General features: G+C 49.0%; 1 protein-coding gene across 2 annotated transcripts in view; it reads right to left on the reverse strand.

The window, feature by feature from the left end:
• The window catches only part of FNIP2 (folliculin interacting protein 2), a 124798-nt gene that overhangs the window by 69456 nt on the left and 37989 nt on the right, over nt 1-17353 (reverse strand). The window lies entirely within an intron of this gene.

Consider the following 17353-nt stretch of genomic DNA (forward strand, 5'->3'; position numbering starts at 1 on the left):
CTGGCGTCCCCCGTCTCTGACCTTAGAGGGAGTCACAGTCCAGTCACCCGGGACAGGAAATGCAGGCGGTTAAAGGATGCTTCCGAAGGAAGCAAGCTTGGGTCCCCCCCGGGCTCTGGCCTCGCCGCGCGTCACAAGGACGACAGGCGCTCAGGTGCGGCCCCCCAGCATGCCGCGGGCTCCTCCGTGCCACCCTCGAGTCACCCGTGGCCACAGCCGTACATATTCCCTTCGTGCCCACACTCACCCCAACCCCCAGACACCGTTCCTGGAGCTATGCTGAGGGCGACTCTCTGCAGGATTGCAAGAGGCTGAAAAATGAGCCTTGGGCCTTTGCCGTAAAACATCTGGCTACAGCTGTAGAGACACTCTCATCAGAAACACCCTGTGTCTTGGCTTTTGTTGAAAGCAAGGGAAGATCACTGCCCCTGGCATCGGGGGACACGGCATTATTTGTCTACTTTATGGTCACAGCTGTACGACCTGAGGCAGAAGAAAATAAGACGGTTTGTCTACCCTTCCCTACTGTAAAATTTCAACAGAAGTACTTAGATAGACCCTTTCCAGTTTTAAAATTCCACGATGTGAAGATCTGCCCGGTTGGAACTAAACCAGATCTTGTTTCTGGAACTGGTCATCAAGAGCGCAAAGTGAGGGACCAAAGTCTCAATCACTTACCTGAAAGGTGACAAGCAATAATCGTTCAAATGATTGTAAGTAGAGAAAACAGAATCGTCTGTAAGGTAGATATAACCATGTGCTGCGGCTGAATTGTGTCCCCCCAAAAGAGATGTCCAGTTCCTAATTCCTGGTACCTGTGAGTATGACCTTGTTTGGAAACAGGGTCTCTGCAGATGTCATCAAGGCGAGGCCATCCTAGATCAGGCTGAGCCCTGATCCAAGGACTGGTGTCTTCTTAAGAGGAGGGAAATCTGAACACAGACCCAGGGAAGATGGCTGTGTGATGTCAGGGGCAGAGATCGGAGCTGCCGGCTACAAGCGCAGGAAAGCCAAGGAATGCTGGCCCTCGGGGGGTAGGGGGTGGATACTACAAATAAGAAATGTCCTTATTCCTAAGAACTTGAAGAGGCAGGCACGTCGGTGACCAGAGAAAACAAGAGGACGAGGAACAGGAGACATGCCCGGGAGAAGCAGCGTCTGGACTGGAAGGAGTGAAGGGTGGCCAGGCTCGGGCGTGGCGGCGAGTGGGAAGTCGCTGCAGGCCGAGGGCAGGACACAGGCCCACGGTCGAGTGGCACGGCGTCCAGGGCTGGGGCGGCTAGGCTACGGCTCTTGCAGCAGGACCGCACAGAGCTGGGAAGTTCAGGACTTCCGGAGCAGGACCCTGACTGCTACGTCAAGGAACGTGTGTCCGCTCCACAAGCGATGGGGTGTGTGCCATTCCAGCCTCCTGAGAGAGCGACTGACACGACCAGACCTGTGCTAGGAGAGGACTGAAGCTGCCTGAGAAACCATCTTCTGGGAAATGGAGAGGGGCCCTGACCTGCGCACCCAGGGTTTCCAGGCCTTGAGCTGGCAAGGACCAGGCCAGGAGGTGTCAGGTTTGCTGCAGTGATTTGTCCCCCGGGACCTGCAGGGTGGGCGTCGGATTCCTCCCCTGAACATTTGCAGGAATCAGGCTGGAAGTGGGCTCAGTACATCCGGTGGAACCACGGTCTATGAGAGAAGAAGACCTCAAAAATATTCTTCCTCTGGCTCTCATGCAAGGAAACAAAAATCGTCAAAGTCAAGTTCACGGGATGAGTTGAAAGACCGTCTTGTGATCTGAGAATGTGAATGTTTAAAGAGTCAGGTATGCTAGGGAACTTTAAATGGTCCAAGAAAAAGGAATATGAAACACCACAGAATCAACAAAACTGACAATGACGGTCACAACAAAGACTGGCAAACACCAACCATCCATCCGCCCAGCAGCTCCAGGCCCTGGGTACGGCCACTGCTCCCACGAACTCACTGTGCTCAAGGTGACGTTTTCCCGCCATGAAAATAAAGGATCAGCAGGGTGGAGGAGAAAGGGAAGTCGTGTTTGATGAGATGGCGATCAGAGCTCACCCCGCCAGCACAAACGTGTCAGCACAAATGTGTGCTACTTCCCGCCCAGTAGCAAGCTATTTATTGCAAGAAAAAAAATTACGTAGATACATGGCAGTAACATATTTGGAATTCTTTGTTTCTTTTTTCCTAGGTTAGTAGCTCAGGAAGATGGCTAGCAGGAAAAGTAATTTGCAAATGAGCTGATTTGTCTTTCTTCCCCTGTTTTGCACTGGTACAACTTCAGCTCCACAGACTGCCTGGTTTTTAGTTTCAGAAGACCTACATAAAAATTCACCTCTGAATTGCTGTCCTGGGGTCAAGAGCATAGTGAAAAAGTACTTAAAGATTCAGATTCTCATCAGGGGCTTTAATACATAATAAGAACCTAAAGGTACAGTTTTTAAACGATTCCAATTAAACGTACCCCGCTGTTATCTTCCCAGAAGAAATTTATATTGGATATTGGCTGCAACTTTTTTTTGTCTTTAAGAAAGCAGGTGATAGGGCTTCCCTGGTGGCGCAGTGGTTGAGAGTCCGCCTGCCGATGCAGGGGACACGGGTTCGTGCCCCGGTCGGGGAGGATCCCACATGCCGCGGAGCGGCTGGGCCCGTGAGCCATGGCCGCTGAGCCTGCGCATCCGGAGCCTGTGCTCTGCAACGGGAGAGGCCACAACAGTGAGAGGCCCGTGTACCGCAAAAAAAAAGAAAAAGAAAGCAGGTGATAAATAAAGGTAAATCCTTTATTGCTTTTGTAAAAGAAACGTGGACTGAAAAAATCAATCCCCACTGTCGGCAGCCTGGCTTGGCAAAAGCACTGTAACCTGAGCCCCAGAGACCACGCCTGCATCCGGCCTGACCAGCTGCCATGAAAGACACCGGGGAGCGAAATCAATGAGATCGGTGCCTACCTCAAAATGCTTACAATCCGACATGGAAGGGCCAACGCACAGACCAATCAGTAAACGCTACCGTCACGGGGATGGAGATAAACATCTACAGAAGGAAGGAGAGGTCAAGTCTGCCTAGCGGGGGAGAAGCGTGGGGCGAGGTCACAGACGACGTGACACCTGGAAAATGGGTGACCCTCTAGGGTAGACTGAGCTCCCAGCTCCAGCGTGGCCACTTTCACCCCAGGTGACTCTGGGAAGGCACCGACTCCAAAGCTCAGCTGTCCCCCAGTGCAGCCCTTACCTGCCTCACCAGGCTGCTGGGAAAGACAGAGAATAAGGATGAAAGTACTTTCATAACTGTAACGCAGGCCTCAAAGGTGAGTTCAGATACACGGTCCCTTAATTGAGATCCTTGGGTCCAGATGTTTCAGAATTCAGAATTTTTTTTAATTTTAGAAAGAAGCTTATACCACATATTATATAACAGCTCCTTTAGGGCCTGAGGTGTAATCAAACCCCAACGTCGAACAAATTAGAATCTCACCAGCCCAAGGGATGAATGTTTATGCTAAACGGATTATCAAGAGACTATTATGAATAGTTCGGGTCAGTTTCAACTTTTTTTTCAGAGGTTTTAGGATTTGGGGACTGTAGGATAAGAGGTTGCTGCCCAGTGTCAAGGCCAGAAGTCCCCTCTACATCACCCCAGATATGAGCGGTCCTAACGAGCTGGCGGTGGAGGCTGACGCGTAGGGAGGCCGCCGGTGGCTGGGAGCACGGTTCCCGCCGAGACAGCGCCATGAATGTCCACGCCGGTCACGAGCTCAAACCACACAGCCTTCAAGTAATATGTTCACACAGCAAAGACAGAACATCATGAGTCACCACACGGCCTGAGGTTTGGGAGCTACGAACAGGGAACTGTGAAACACCAAGAGGAAAGACAGATCCCACCCATCCTTCCTGAGCTCGGGGTGACGTCGAGTAGGACTCGGAAGCAGGTGGAGTCTGTGTGGCGCTCCCGGTCCCCACAGCCCCTGGCCGCGGCCAGGCTGCATGCCAGACGCCTGGCCCCCTGCCTGGACGAGCATCTGACCCCAGTGCCCCCTCCTCCGTAGGAGACGGACTGCGGCCAGAATGACCTCCAAGGTCTCAGCCTTCCGACTCTTGACACAAACCATCTACTGGGCGTGCAGAGTACAACTCAGAACAGGTGACCTCACCGGGTACAAAGAGGACAGCCACCTTCGTGGACCAACTTCCATCCCTGCGTGGTACCCCTCGCCTTCCTACAGGGAGTCTGCACTGTGATACGGAAGCAGCACAAACGCACCTCGAATCGGCAGAACGTTCAGAGATTGCTGGCAAAGTCTGAAGGGGAAAAGCGCAAGTTCTCTCGAGGCAAGAGTGACGCTGAGTGGGCAGGTGTCCCTGAGGGGCACTGCACCAGCCAGGACGCCGCCCTCGCTGGCTTCCCAGGTTCCGTTGTGGTTATCAACAGGTTCTTCCCTTTCTCCTCTTTAAAAACGTACAGAATTTCTAACTACGGCTCATATTTTCCAAAAGGGTTCCTTGAATTCTTAAAAGAGCACTGCTAATTCTTTTCCTGTGTCTAGAAGCTAGAAACTATTTTTTTAAAAAGCAGCTTTGCGATCCACCTCCACGCATGCATTAATTCACTATTCCCTGAGCCAATTCTTTCACACTCTTGATAACCCAAACCATCAATATGCATCCCTGTATCCCAGGACGGCTGAGATGTAATTTTCACCTCCGCTCAAAGCTAACTTGCATCAACATGATTCCATAGCTTTTCCTGAAGGGAAGGTTTCCCAGCCTCCCCTCCACCCAGGGAAACTGTCTTACTCATAACAGGTAAGTGAATGAATTTCGAAGTAAACATTCAAGACATAGCCTTATACATGAGTTGATTCTAGATCCATTTAACTTGCACACAGATAAGGTAATGATTCTTTTTCCCTAGAGGTTTCTAGAGGTCAGTTGTTCTAGAGGTTTTCAGAGGTTAAAAGCATGATTCTTTCCATAAGATCTTGTGTTTGCAAAATGGGAAAGTCAAAATAAGTAGAAGCTGTACCTATCTTTGGTCGTAAACTATTATCCCTAGAAGAGATGGGTATAGGCGAGTAGGTGGGGGAGGAGTGGGGAGGCAGTGCTGCAGGGCAGGGGCCAAAATAAGGAAAACAGAGAGAGAGTGGGAGAGAGAGAGAGAGAGAGATGGGTACAAACACACATACTCACATACTCTTTGACCCAGCAATTCCACTTTAGGAATTAATCCTACAGATCAACTTACATCGGTCCAAATTGATTACGCACAAAAAGGGATCCACCGCAGCACCGTGTGGAGCACTAAAGGACTGGAGCTAAGTGTTAGCATGGGATGGTACATCCCTACAATGGGGTGCTACACGGATACAACCCCGAATGGGGAACTCTCCTCATGTGATGACAGCATACGCGCTAGGACATCACTTTAACTGGAAAAAAGAAGTATAAAACGCTGTGTATAGAAAGCTACCGTATGTATGTTTGAAAAGGAGACACAAGGAAAAAACTCTGGATTTTATTGTATTTGCACAGAGTGTGTCTAGAAAGACGTGTAGCTGTAAGCCTGGTACCATCTGGAGCGGGGGCTGGGCTGTTGGGAGAGAGAAGCAAGTGGGCCCCTCCCTCCAGGGCACAGGGAGAGGGCTTCCTGACACCACCTGATGCACGTCTGCCAGGGCCGCAGAGCAAGGGAGCTGCAGGCTCGGGGCTGGGCAGCCTGCGTTTGCGCCCTCGCCCTGCCTCCTCCCAGCCGTGCGGCCAGGCAAGCACCTCCCTCGGCAACCCCCCACCTGCAGAATGGGGATGACAGCGGGACCCTCCTCACGAGCGCTGACTTGAGGGTTAACTGCAAAGTGCTTATCGCAGAGCCAGGCCGCTGGTCAGCGTGCTGCGGGGATTCACTGAGCCTCTGCGGCTTTGGGGACTTCCCTGGCGGTCCAGCGGTTAAGACTCTAAGCTTCCACTGCAGGGGGCGTGGGTTCCATCCCCAGTTGGGGAACTAAGATGCCGCATGCCTCTCGGCACAGCCAAAAAAATAAAAATAAAAAAGTTAAAAAAAAAAAAGACACTGTGGCTTTTGAATATTTAACCGTATGACTGTACTCTCTCTGGAAAAATTAAAAATAAATAATGAAACTGAGGACTACAGCAGGAACACTCTTTCTTTAAACCCATCCAAGACTCAAGTATTGTCTTAAGACAAACAAGCCCAATGACAGTTTGCTCCAAGAAGCTTCTGAAGCTGAGGCCTGAGGCAGTGGGTGAACTCCCTCAGGGAAGCGACCTTAATGGATCAGGGCCTTCAGATTCCATTTCAAACCCGCAGTTCGGCCTTAGACAGTGACGTTTAGTGAGCTTCCTTCTCAGCATCCACACGCCACATTCTCCTGCCCCTTTTCACCCCCTGCTTCCCCCAAAGACACGATGACGTTTCTAAGAAAGTGACGCCTCTTCTCATTTATCCAACCTACTTACAGCTTTCAGTTTGTGATTACCATTCCAGGACTGTACTGAACTGATTTCCACCGTCTTAAATAACTGTCCATTTTTACTGCATAATCTCAGAGACTAGAGACGCTAGTTCCAGAAGGCCTTACGTCTGGGTGCAGGCTGGGAGGCTGGTGGTGAGAGCCACAGGGCGCCCAAGAGATACCCACCTAACTCCTTTCCAGAATGTACCTGAGCTGGCGTCCACAGATGCCCTGTGAGAGTGGGCACTACACCACCTATTTTGTGCAGAAGTGAGGAGACTTTAATAAGGCTGGATCCAGTAAGTGGCATCGGCGGGACTCGAACCAATGTCTCCTGACCCCAAACTCTGCTCTCCCCGTGCTGCTGGGCCATCACCTCCACACCACGAGCAAACCACTCAGCGTCACACGCTCTGCATCCCAAGACCTCACTCTGCGTTTCCCTCTCAGGGTCTAAAGAAATGCTACATTTGAAAAAGAAAAATGCTGATGATACAGTGTTAAGACTGAGAAACAGAACACGGGATTATGTATAGAGTATGACCTCAATTGTGTAGAAAAAATGTGATCAAGCACTTTTTGAAAAGTTCACAAAAATGTCAGCGACTCGTATCACTGACAAAGGATTAATCTCCCTAACAGATAAAGAACAACCAGAAATCAATAAAGATTTGCAAACCCATGGAAAGGTGGGCAATGGACACAGACAGTTCACAGAAAAACAAAAATAAGATGGTCCTTAAACACAGGAAAAGATGCTAACTCTCACTCTTGGAAAGAGAAAAGCAAATTAAAGTCATGCCCCTATCAGATCGGCAAAGATCCAAAAGGTAAGACAGCCCACACGAGAGAAATGCAGGCAGAGGCGCAGATCGGTGCAGGTTCAGACGGAGGGTAACTAACTGGTCACAGCTCTGAGAGTCACCAGTATTGTTAAGCTTGGAACTCCGATCCCGCTTCTGGAACTAAACAGACGCAAGCGTGTGATTGTAGCTTGTGGGCTAAAAGCAGAGAACTAGAAACAACTGGAGAGAACACGGGCGGGGCAAATTCAATCCCTCCTGCTGGACGCACCCAGCAGGACACGGTTGGGGGCTGTGTGGAGAGCCGGGTCCCACGGCCAAGTCCACACAGAGGGAGCAGACCCTGGGGCACACACTCCTCCTCCTGTGGAAGAAGGAAGGATACATATTCGTATTTGCTTACTTCCGCACCAAAGACATGTAAAAAGATTCAGTTTAAGCAAATTGAGTTTTCAAAAAGTAGGAAGGGGAAGAATAGTTCTGACCTCTGATTGCAAAACTCACTAGAATATTCGGCTGACCCAGGTAGGGAGCGACCTTAGTTTATCAGGAGTGGGTGTTTGCGCCATTGGTTCTGCAAGGGAGTTCCAGACCTTGTGGTCCACGGCCAGCCACGGACAGGAGTGGGATGAAGCCAAGAGAACAAGGCCAGGAGCTGGCCCCACACCTCCTAAGCCTGGTTTTTTAACTAAACGGCCAAGACGGTGGATGAGTTGGCCTGGAACTGCCGCCCCTGGCTGGGTGGAGAAGACAAGCCTCGCAAAAGACAGCACTGCATCACCGTCCTCCAGAGGCCAGGAGTCGGGACCTGAGGCCGGAACACGCGTGATCGCTGCGGAAAGGCCTTGCGGGGGAAGGGGGAGGAAGGGCTCGTGCTCCACGGGGGTCGCCACGAGGTCTCCGTGACTCCACGACGTCGGTGGGGAGGCCCCGAGCCACGCTAGCCAAGGGGGCTGGAGAAATGGCCCCCTGCCGCTTCTCACCGCCCCCCCCACCCCGCCCGCCTGCACCAGGGGGACGCCTGGGACCTGTGTCTGCTGTTCCCGGCATCCAAACTGTCATCTCTTCATCCAAAAAAAAAGTCCGTATAAAATCTGTCCAGGAATCTTTAGAACAGCACCATTCACGAGGCCCAAAACATGGGAAAAACCACACGTCCCTCGCTGGATAAATAAAATCCGGCCTATCCACTCGACAGAATACGATTCAGCACCAGAAAGGAACGAAATGCCATTACATGCCCAGAGCACGGGTGAACCTTGAAAACATGACGTAAACGTAAGAAGTCAACCACGGAAGAACATACGATGTGACGGACTGTACGCTGCTGCTTACAGGAAACGTCCAGAACCAGGCAAATCTACAGAGACAGACAGTGAATGAGCGGCTGCCTAGAGCTGAGGAGACCAGGGAACGACAGCCAACTTCTGTGGGGGGCGGTTTCTTTCAAGGGCCGTGAAAATGTCCCGAAGTTGATGTGGTGATGAGTGTACAACCCTGAGGACACAGCACATCCACTTAAGTATGGATAGACTTCAAATGGGTGGACTGTAGTAGTGAGTGACATCTCGATAAAGCTGTTTTAGAAGAAAACGAGATTCCACTTACATTCCCCTTTAACCGACCCTGCGCCAAAGGTGGTGTGCAGTGAGGACGACCACGCACTGCTGGTGGGAAAGGAGTCGGGCACTCACTTCAGAGAATATTGAGTAAACCCAAAGGGTCACATTTCCTAAAACTTAAACTCCATTTCTTTCACCCTATGAAATCCATGCAGATGTGCAGACAGGAACACATGTGATACTACTATTCGCTGCAACATTGTTTATAATAGTAAAATTTGTAAAAAAAAAAAAAAAAGAAAGGTTCATTAATAGACTAACAGATACATAATTTGTAGCATACTCACACAGTGGAGTGCTATAGTGAATTTGGAATTAACACACTAGAGGTACATGGAGTTATACAAACGGATCTCAAAAACATACAGCTGTATAAAAAAGTAAGCTTCAAAATAATACGTACGGTATGATATCCACTTTAAAACGTTAAATACGTGTAACTCAGTACGATTTATGGATACATCCCAGCCAGTAAATGACAGATATGCAGAGGAATGCGAACTACCATATTCAGACCGTGGTTACCTCTGGAAGGAAGGGAGGGAGATGGGGCCCAGGAAGGATGATGCAGGAAGCATCATCTACTTCCCTAATGTTTTAGTTCTTTTTTTAAAAAATCATACATGTGAAGCAAAAGTGGCAAAATGTTAAGATTTAAGAAAACTGGGCTGTGGTTACACATATGGTTAATACAGCATAGTCTGCACTTTCGGTATGACGAATATTTCATAATAAAATGAAAGTGTTACATGGCTTTTAACATGAGAAAAAAAAGAAATTTATAGCAAACTAATAAAACTAATTACCTGAATGGGATGGGGAAGAAAAAAGAGGTAGGAACAACAAGATTCAGATGTATATATTTTGTCGTTGAGCCAAGTGAATGTATTATGTCTGAAGACACGGAGATAAAATGCTCTTCAAAATGTTAAGGAAAAACGCTCACGTTCATACCCTTTAAGAAGTGACTTAGGAACCTAGAGAAGACGTTAGGGCTGGAGGCCTGCTTATCTTTGCCTCCAGGTTCCCAGCAGAGGCCCAGTTCTGACGAGCCCGCCCACTGGCCTCCCGGGGAAGAGGCATCCATTCTGATGGACAACTTGCCTTCACTCTTTGGCATCCACCTGCCTGCAGAGCACACATGCTGACCTGGCCCTCAACTCCCGGCCTCGGGTGCACGGGGCGCGTCCCGCGTGGCAAGGCCGGGCGTCCGGGGATGCTGAGAACCAGTGAGCAAGCGGTGCTGACTCTTGAGCGCCGACAGGCCACAGCCCCTTGTAACCCACGCTGCCTGTTTCCCACCTACCTGACCAATTTCTGTGTCTCAATTTTCAAATTCTGTTGGGGAAGGAAAATGGGTCTCCTTCAGACTTCCTCCAAGGAAAATCTCCAAGGAAAATGCCCTCCCAAGGAGACCATCAGATATTTGAACACAAGTAGGGTTGTAACGTCAAAAACTGGAAACCTTCACATCCAATCAGAACATACCCAAGATTTTTGAGGCCATCAATTTCAGATACTACAAAGTCATTAAAAATTGTCTTAAAAATGTTTTATTGGGCTTCCCTGGTGGCACAGTGGTTGAGTCCGCCTGCCGATGCAGGGCACATGCGTTCGTGCCCCGGTCCGGGAAGATCCCACATGCCACGGAGCGGCTGGGCCCGCGAGCCATGGCCGCTGAGCCTGCGCGTCCGGAGCCTGTGCTCCGCAACGGGAGAGGCCGCAGCAGTGAGAGGCCCGCGTACCGCAAAAAAAAAAAAAAAAAAATGTTTTATTGACATGGGGAAAATGTCGTGGTATAATAGTAAGAAAACAGATTTTATATATATATATGTATTATATATATATAATACATATATATGTAAAATACATACATATCAATATATGGTTTAGTTAATACAGTGCAGCTTACATCCATGTACCATAAAGGACTGCAAGGAAATAAATCAAAGTATTAATAGGAGTAAAAATTTGTGTGATAGCACTGCTAGTAACTTAGGTTTTCATTTTTATATTTGCTTGCATTTTCCAAATGCTTTGTAACAAAATTGTACCATTGTGATAATCAGAAAAAATGCTTAAGAAAAATATTAAAAATAAGTTTAGTAACAATATAAAAGAAAAAGATGGAGGCATTTAAAAAGGAGAATGCAACTAGCCTGACATGAATGCAGCCATGTTCTGAAAAATATACCTGTTAAAATATTTTTTAAATATTTCATATACTGGCAATTAACAAGTGGAATTTAAAATTAAAAACACAATACTACTTATACTAGCATCCCCCCACCAAAAGAAATAGGTATAAATCTAACACAATGTGTACAAGATCTATATGAAGAAAACGACAAAACTCTGATAAAGAAAATCAAAGGAGAACTAAATAAATGGAGAGATATTCCATGTTCACGGGTGGAAGACTCAAGGCGTCAGTTCTTCCCAAGTTGGTCTAAAGATTCAATGAAATCCCAATCAAAATCCCAACAAGTTACTTTGTGGATATCGACAAACTGGTTCTAAAGTTCACGTGGAAAGGAGGCACAGCACCCAGGACAGCCAACAGGACATTGAAGGAGAAGAACAAAGTCAGAGGAATGACACTACCCAACCTCAGGGCTTACTCCAGTTACAGTGAACAAGACAGCGTGGTCCTGGTGCAAGAACAGACAAATAGATCAACAAGGAAGAGCAGAGGACCCAGACTCAGAGTCACACACACTCAAACGACCTTTGACAAAGGAGCAAAGGCAACACGTTGTAGAAAAGACAGTCTTTCAGCAAACAGTGCTGAAACAAGTGGACACCCACACTCAGAAGAAAGAATCTCGACACAGACCTTAAATCCTTTACAAAGTTTTAACTCAAAATAGATCACAGACCCCAAATGCAAGACTTTAAAACTCCTAGAATAACACAGGAGAAAACAGATGACCTTGAGCATGGTGGTGACCACACAGAAAGGCACGCTCCATGAAAGAAACAGCTGACGTGCCGGACCTCATCAAAATTAAAACCTCTGGTCCGTGAAAGACAACATCAAGAGAAGAAGACAAGCCTCAGACTGGGCGAAAATATTTGCAAAAGACAATTCCGATGAAGGACTGGTATCCATAACGTACAAAAAACTCGTAAAACTCAACAATAAGAAAACAAACAACCCAATTTAAAAACGGGCAAAAGACCTGGACAGCTCACAAAAGATGTACAGATGGCAAATCAGCACATGAAAAAGGTGCTCCGCAACATATGTCATTAGAGAAATACACGTCAAAACAAGGAGATACTACCACAGACCCATCAGAGTGGCCCACATCCAGAACACCGATAACAGCAAGTGCTAAGAGGCTGTGGAGCAACAGGAACTGTCACTCGCTGCTGGTGGGAACGCAACCTGGTGCAGCCACTCCGGAAGTTTGGTGGTTTCTTACAAAACTAAATAAGCTCTCACCTTACAACTCAGGAACCATACTCCTTGACATTTACCCAGAGGAATTAAACTTAGGTCCACACAAAACCCTGCACGTGGATGTCTACAGCAGCTTTAGTCACAACTGCCAAAATGTGGAAGCAACCAAGACGTCCTTCAGTAGATGACTGGATAAATAAACTGGTACCTCCAGATGACGGAACATTATTCAGTGCTGAACAGAAATGAGCTATCGAGCCATGAGAAGACATGGAGAAGACTTTAATGCATATGACTGAGTGAGGGAAGCCAACGTGAAAAGGCTACGAACTGCATGATACCAACCAAATGACATTCTAGGAAAGGCAAAACTACCGAAACAGTTGAAAAGATCAGGGCTGCCGGGGGGTTAGGGGACGCGTGAACAGGCAGAACACAGAGGATTTTTAGGGCCGTGAAACTACTCTGTATGACACTCTATTGATGGGTACGTTTCATTACATGTTTGTCCAGACCCACAGAATGAACGCCACCAAGAGTGAACCTCAAATGTAAACCGGGGTTTGGGGTGATGATGATGTGTCAATTGCAGGTTCATCCGCTGTAACACATGCTGACAGTAGGGGAGGGGTGAGCGAGGGGCAGGCAGGAGACGGGGCTCTGAACTTCCTGCTTAACTTTCCAGGGCACCTAAAACTGCTCTAAAACATAGAGTCTATTTTTATAAAAATTCAGTGGTCAAGGGGACTTTTAAAATATAGGAACTGAGTAATAAGCACTGGTTTTAAGTTTGCAATAGGATTACTCTCTGAAGATCATTTAGACTGCTAGAGAATTCCCTGTGAAGACGAGAACCAAGGACACGTTACTTGAGCTTGCATGCGGCCGCCAAAGGTCTCTGTCCCTGGTTCAGCAGAAGCGCAGGCCACCTCCCCTGGGGCCCGTGCGCCCACCTGGGAGGAGGAGGGCCTCGCACCGGGCTCTGCAGAGCCTACCGTGGTCCTCCATCAGCTCTCGTAAAAGCAGTTCACACGAAGGCAGCAGTCACTGCCTGGAGAGAACAATGGTTAGACACAAAGAAAAGAGGCTCCGTGGCAGGAATGTTTGTTCTCAAGCAAAGGCCAGTGGGCGAAAGGCTGGGGGGCAGGCAAGCTGCGCCTTCCTCTCCCACCACAGTGCGCAGCTGCAGGCCCGACCGCCCACTCACGGGCCCGCGGAGGACCGCCCACTGGCTGCATCCCTCGGGCATCACTGGTTAGGGTGCACGCCAAGCATGTTCCTGCCTTAGGAGCTCTGCACTTACTCCTCCCTTTCCTGAGAATATGCTTCCTCAAATGCCCACGTGGCTTGCTCCCCAGATGAGACGGTTATGACTCCCTCGGTTGCCAAGGTCCTCACGTCTGTCTGACATCCCTGGGTCCTGTCGGTTCCTGACAGACAGTCGGCATGTTGGAGCTGGAGGGGCTCAGACACCCCCTCTGGTGGTCCCAGACCTGACTCTTCACTAGACCTAACCCCAGAGGCTCTGCGTGTTTGTTTGTAATGCACAAAGCTTCCCAGGCTCCACTTCCAGGAGCTTGGTCCGGTGGATCTGAAGTGAGGTTCAGGAATCTACATTTTTAAGAACACATCTTTGGGGATCACCCACCCGGTCTACCACTTTAATTTCTTTTAGAAGAGAAAACAGAAATACAGAGAGATGAGGTGACCACCCAGAAGACACAGCGAGTTCCAGGGGGAGATGAGCCTGCGATGGTGAGATCAAGGCAGAGAAGATCCCAGATCAGAGGAGCTTTCCCTAAACCTGGTGCCACATTCTATGTTCTCACGTTAGGGGTGAGTTTCTTTAAAAAATCACTAAGTGGAAAAACTAGCTTAGCTCTACCAAGGTTTTGGGTTTTTGTTTTTTTTTTCTTTTGTTTGCCTTTGGGGAGGGGGAGGCATGAAAGTGAAAGAAAATGTCACAGTGAGAAAAAAAAAAAAAGACCGCATTTTAATTCACATCTGTTCTGTGAAGACCTGAGAGTAGTGTTCTGTGGGTTATTTTTAACCTTTCTAAACTAAGAAAGGTCAGAGAGTAAGAGGAGGAGGAAACCCTTCAAGATGTAAATGTCTGATGGATGCGCAGCACTCCACATAAACCCGGGATCCCACGAAGGGGAGGCGCGTTGCCAGGAATCCCCCGGCTGGGTCCCCCTCGGTGAGGTCTGGCTGGGAGTCTAATGACATCAGGCGGGTCACGGGTTATCGCTCTCACCAGCTCCCACGAGGCCTGCTTCCCCTTGTTCAGCGGTTATTCAGCTTCTGTTACTGTAACAATAAGGCGATAAGGCGAGCCTCAGCCTGACTCACAACAGGACTCACCAGGAGACCCAGGAGCTGTGGCCATGCACCCGGCCAGCAGAGCTTGGGGAAAAGCCTGCGGCTGCCGCCCAGCGCCTGGCTGTGGACCCCAGAGCTGGAGGGACCTGCCTTCTGCCTGGAACACTGTCCCTCTCCACACAGTTCTCTACAGTGACGAGTAACAAGGGCTTCACCCTGCCTGTCGTCGACACTTATCAGAATAAGAGCTAGACGGAGTGTCAGCCAGTTGGCAGCTTCCATGCGGCAGCCCCCGTACGGAGGCTGCTCTGATTCATCCCTGAGAGATGCGGCCTCAGAGATGAATGTTCTCTGAATCTCAAGCAGCAGGGCTCTGCAGCAACTTCTGCATTCCTGCAGCCATTCACTCATCCTCAGATGACACCTCGAAATCCCATCCACCAACCAATGCAAACAGACTCTCTTAACGAGGCAGAGAAAACCTCGTGGCACAGGAAGTCAGCGAAAAGGGAAGGCAGGCAGGGAGGTCAGGGAACGTGTGGGGCAATGCCCAGGCATCTGGGAGAGTCCCCCCGCCCGCCCCCGCGTCTGCAGCCCCCTGTGGAGTGGGTCACCAGCACGGGGCTGTCAGCTGGCCCGGGCGGGGCTCTGCCTAGGCCCTGCACTCAACCTGTCCGGCAGCTCCATCTCCTAAGCAGGAAGGTTTTCACGGTGTTTCTAGGTGGAAAGCACAGTGAACACCCCCCACCCCTCCCCACCCCAGCCTGCCTGACCCTCCCTTTAGTAGCCTTTTACTAAAATCTTCAGAACCCCAAGTACCCTAAACAAAGACGGTGGTGCAATCGCGGGCAGCGTATCTCCGTGAGGCGTGCACCGGGGAAAACACAGCCCGGTTTCTGTATTTGTCTTCTCCGTAAGATCCTTGCACAGACAAGCGAAGGCTCTACCTTTTTCAGTAAAATTAGCTCATCCAAATCGTAGATAAATCAGAGATCTACACTCATTACTTCTGCTCCCTCCGTCCTGGTGACCGTAAAGCAGTACAACGGATCTCTTCTGAATCTAAATGTCAAGATGTGAAACTTCAGGCACCACTGACTCTGAAGGGCTGTTTCAGTTCCTCCTCGGCATGTGTGGGGTACACTTTTCAGGGCCAAGATGTGTCAAATTTTCTCCTGCCATCAGAGAAACAGCAGCTCACGGATAAACATGGCAAATCCTCCCGGAGTCCGCATATAAGCAGCCCTATGGATGTATCTAACTTGCTGGGAAAGCTGGGAAAATCAAGTTATTAGCAGCTTTAAGAAAGCAGATTGGAAGCAATTACATTTGAAGCCCAGCATCGTAGTTCGGAGTTCCCAGGTCTGAAATGTTTCATTCCACAAGAACCACGGTGGGAAGATCGAACGTTTCTCTCTCTGCCCTGCGCTGCGCCAGGTTTACACCGTGCCACTGTTAGGTACCTGGAACCTCTCCGCCGTGTTTGTGGTATCTTTCTCGTCACCTTTGCCTAAGTGGAAAATCATGAGGAGAGAAGGAAAGAGCGAAAAGAAGAAACTGCTCATCAGCGTGCTCGGCTAAGACGACCACCCGAAACTGTGGATTTAAGGTAACCCAAGAGCAAAGCAGGCGTTGGGAGTCACACCTGGCTGGCTGCCACCTGACCTGGACACACAGACAACTCGTGAGCACTTGGGTGCTCAAGCGTCTAACGATGATTCACTCCATCCTGAGACCAACCCGAGTCCCAGAGAAACTCAGGAAACCAAGCACAGTACTGCACACAACGCACACCTTTTCCAGGCTGTACAAAGGGGAAGAGAAAGTGGGAAAGGGACCAAGACAACTGGTCCAACGAGAGATGAATTCCAACTAAATGACACACACGTCACCACGGTACAGAAGTCTAAAAACGTCTCAGCACCTGAGAAGTAAATCTAAAGGAAATTAAACTAAGGAAAGGAGCTAATGGATGTGAAAACTTCTTGTTAAGTTAAAAGTACTGTTTACATAAAAATGATTAAAATCCTGCCTCAAATAGCAAATTCACTGAAAGTGAGAAGCAGAAGTTCATACCGAAAACTTTAGAAGTTCTGTAAGAATTGGTGTGGCCCTGCACGTCGCCACCTTCTCATGTGGGTGCCACCCCTGGCACCCCAAATACCTACGTGGGGGAATCCAGAATTGCCTGAATAACAGGAATAGGAAGTTCAGAAGGTCCTGATGTTACCCTGTACAATCTCCGAGAAGGAGAGAATTTCAGAAGTAGTCTGAACCAGCTACACAGCTGAACAGTTGAGAGTGAGACCCGGAAAAGGAGGGGACTCGCCAGGGTTACACGGCCTCCGGGCAGCAGAGCTGGGATCAGGATCGGATCCAGGTCAAGACTCGAGACGACTGAGTGTCAACCCACCACCGGCTCCTCCTGCCACTCAGCCGTCCTTTCTAGATGAGAAACAGACATGGAGAGCACACAAGTGTAACTCGTATCTGAACACTCACGCGAATCTCTGTGACTGAGTGGACAGCACGGGATTGTCAATCTATGAGCGCCTACCCTGCGGGGGACTATATACCATTTTACTAAGTTTCCATTGAAGAAATACAACAATTTTTACATGACAGAAATCATATGCTGATTATCTGTCAACCAAGAACGACCTTTATGGGATAAACAGTTTATGAGTCATAGTAATTTTGAGAAAACTTGTATAAG

The sequence above is a fragment of the Leucopleurus acutus genome (assembly GCF_964270905.1).
Source record: "Leucopleurus acutus genome assembly, chromosome: 4".
Classification (NCBI taxonomy): Eukaryota; Metazoa; Chordata; class Mammalia; order Artiodactyla; family Delphinidae; genus Leucopleurus; species Leucopleurus acutus.